Below are 3,992 nucleotides of genomic sequence, written 5' to 3'. Positions count from 1 at the left end.
ATAACTTAAAGTTTAAAAGTAGATTAAGTTAGTCATTTTTAGATTTTCACTTTAACAATATGCTACATAAAGATTTATGGGAGTTTATTTGGTTTTCTAGAAGGAATTAAAAATATTACCCATAGAACAAAGCAAATGGGAAATGAGCATCAATACTAAACATATTGTTCTGGATTGATAATCATTTACACATTTTTATGTTAATGCATTTCAAAAACTAATGATTAGAGTTGAAAATGTAACTTTTTATACAAGGGGATCGATTAAAAAAAATAGACTTGGGCAGCACAAACTCTATGCAACAAACTCAAGCAACAAACAATAGAAAACAGGTCAGTTTGATCAACTCAAAATTAAATCTCATTTAAATCTAAATTTTGTTTGAATTGATTTTTTGGATAAAAGGACAGAATATGTAAAAATATATAGTGAAAACATTTGAGACTAACATTGAAAAACTATTTTATATACATCTTTACTCACTTTATATCATCCAAACATCCTTGAATGCAAACGACAGACCAAAAAAGTGATCTTACTCAATCCATAAGATTTTTTTATTAAGATAAAATGGAAAAAGATGGTTAATATTTACCTCCTGAGTTACATTTTTCCACCCACTCAAACTACTGTATGCAATAAATCAATCTTCAGTTGAGGAATGCATTTTTAGAACTAAAGACATCCGTTAGTGATCTGCATTTCTAAAGTTGATAAGGACATTTTGTAAACCTGAAACATACATAAACAGTAAAATTTAACTGAAAAGGACTTTGAATCTTTCACTACAACAGAGAAAACGTGACTCCTGATGTGAGCTCTGGCACACTCCTACAAAATTGAAGATTTAATTACAAAAATACACAATTCAAACAGAAAGTTGAAATGTACTTTACCCTATCATATGAAATGTATTTGTACATCCAGATTTTAAGTGCAAAAAAAGCATTGCATACTTTATTTATCATTAACCCAATTTCAGAACTTGCTGAAGTTTACCTTTTTGGTCAAAATTTTTAAAAATAAAATCTCACAGTTAAAATAAGTTTTTAACATGATTTAGCAAACTTTCTTTTAATTTTCAGTCCTTCTGAGAACACTGTGGTTTCTGAAGTTACATAATGAACAATTGGATTTCATTATTAAAGAGATCAAGTTATATTTTTCCCCTGTGTTTCACATTAATATCTTTATTTCAAAGTTTGGGTAATTTTAAGTTCAAATGTTGCTAACATTTTTTCTTTTATAAATGTATTGTCAGAAGAGATGACATTCTGACAACATTTAAGACAAAAATTGAATTACTTTCATGAGAGATTGAAAAACCTTTCCATTTCATAAGTTTAGAAAATAAGTGATTTTTGAAGGAAGGCTTAAAGCTCCAAAGCCTCCTTAATGCGATGCACAGACATCACCATCTCAATCTGTCAGCCTATATGCTACGCACTCTTGGAAGAGATCTGGCTCTGTTTGTGCGATATAGAATTATCACCTCTCAACTATATGACATCTCTGGAGAGAAGGAAAAGGAAAAAACCAAAACAATTATGGCACAGACGGCGAGGGGGTGGGGTGGCATTTGCTGTCACAGAGGTTCAAAAGTAGAGTATAAAACTGTCCTGCTCAACACGTTTTATTTTTATAACTGAAAAAATCTGTTCAGGGACCCCAACATTTTTTTTTCCAACTGCCAGGGTGTCACTTGTCAGGAAGAAAGTGAATTCCCACCCCCAGTCCTTCTGTATGTTGTGGGGTTGTAGCTGTCACAAACAGGCAAGGTGGAGATGTAATCCCATTTAGACACTTTGGCTGCGGACTCACTCGTCTCGTGGTCATCCTGCCACGGAGAGAGCACTTTGGTGAAATCCCTGACCGCCCTGTTTTTTGTCTTCCCTCTGCCCTCTCCGTCCCTCCATCCTGCTTCAGTGACTGCAGGCTTTCAGGAAGCTGGTGGACATGGGAGCATTGTCCCTCATGATTGAGACGTTAACCTTGAATTCAAACCCTGTGCTCTTTAGCATTTCATTTGTCTCCCACTTGCCCCCTTTCTCCTCCTCCTCCTCTTTCTTTGACTCTCTTTTGCTCCCCTCTGGTTTCTCTTCACCTGCAGCCTGCACAGCGAGCCATTAGTGAGTCCCAGCACTGATAATGAAGCCACGGGGAGGGTCTGAGCCGATGTGGCACAGAAGCTGGAGCTCAGGAGGAAGGTAGGCTCCTGTAATTACCTGCTCTGTGGTAATAGCATGAAAAAAGCCCCATCACACGCATGCCTTGATTGAGGAAGTTTAAAAAAAAAGTAGTGTGACACTTTAAGATGACAAAGGTTAAAACATAAATTAAAAAATTACTTTCAATTAATGTTTCTGATAGGGTGTTATTGTGATGTTTCTCTGTTTTTACAGGTGATTTCCTCATCCCTCCCACGGATGTGTGTGTTTATTTGTCGAGTTTGAGGTGCGTGACACCTACAGTAAGGAAGCTTTAAATATCCCGCTCACCGAGACTTTGAAGCGCCTATGAGGTCAGGTTTTAAATTATGGTCTGAACCCACACAGGCTTTCTCTCCCCATTCCTGTAAATCCATTTTCCACACAATGCATTTCAAATCAAAGCAGCATCACCATAACACGCCTTAGGAAACATTAAGTCATAGTGCCTTACTTTCATGTATGATAGCATAGGCCCTGTATGCTTTGATGTGCTCACTTTTTTAATACTTTATTAATAATAACACATGGGCTCCTCACATCAGCACCAGCTTTTAGTGCTCCTTTCTCTCTGTGTCCCTCACTCTTTCGGTGCCCCAGCTGCCTCATCCCTCCACAGCCCCTGAGCCTGGTCTCTGGATTGGCCTGTTTGCATTTCGGAGGGGGATTAGAGGGAATGACATGGAGCTTGAGATGAAAAAAAAATCAACAAAGACCTATCAGAGGCCAGAGAGTACGGAGCGCAGTGACTCTATTGGCTGCCGAGGAAATCAAACACATCTTCATTTCTCGCAGCCATCCTTCCCTGAGTGCCGACCTTTCATTTCCTCGCCCGGGGAGGGAAGAGTCAGGGCTTGAGTTTGTGTTTGTGACTTTAAATGTGTGTGCTCGTGGGCAGTGTGTTTGTGTGTGTGTGTGTGTGCAGTAAACATGGAAACCACTCACCTCCTCCGAATCTGGCCAAAACACAAAGCAGCCTGCCCATTTCTGCTATTGTCCTGGAATACTGAATGAGAAGCCTGATTCATGTTTAAGACTCATTTCTGTGAATCAAAAGCTCAGTCTCCACATTCCTCTCATCTTTGCCGCATTATGCTAATGTTGTTTACCAAACTTCAAAATAGCTTTAGATATTTGCCATAATCTATGAACTTTTTGTTCATTAATATTAATATTTTTTGCATTTAAATTTTCCTAATCTGACTATAATTGGGAGAATTTGCCACATTAAAAACATTTTAACAGTAAATTAATTATTTCTAACATTTTTAGTAAGACAGCTTTACTTAACTGATAATTGTAGATAATTTGACTAAAATAAAGTGTCCAGATTTGTCTGCGTATCGTGGATGAAAGTTTTCCCCAAAACAAACAGGAGTTTCCTGCTTGTGGAGTTCGGAGTGCCCTTTGCCATGTTTTTTTCTTGTTAGGGATACAACAAGTTTGGCCGTCATGTCTGGGAGCGCTGTGTTGAGCTCAAGCTGATTCTCCCTCCTCCTCACCCAAAACAGATCTGAGTGATCTGAAGGGCCTCTGGGGGCACCTGGCTCCCCTCCCTGCCATCTCAGGCTAAATCGATCGCAGGGGCCATCGCAGTGCAAAGAGCAGAGTTCAGCTTCAAAGGCCTCCTGCCCACTTCCTGCCACCTGGTGTTTCCATATCGGACGAATGGTACATTTTCCTTCCATTCCCTCCACCCTCCGTTCCCCTTTTACGAACAGGTTAAGGACATGGAGTCGGCAGAGCTCCTCCCTGTGATCCCCTGCTGCCTCCTCCCTGGCTGCC

Source organism: Oryzias melastigma, linkage group LG10 (genome assembly GCF_002922805.2).
Source record: "Oryzias melastigma strain HK-1 linkage group LG10, ASM292280v2, whole genome shotgun sequence".
NCBI classification, from domain to species: domain Eukaryota; kingdom Metazoa; phylum Chordata; class Actinopteri; order Beloniformes; family Adrianichthyidae; genus Oryzias; species Oryzias melastigma.
This window is presented reverse-complemented; position numbering follows the sequence as displayed.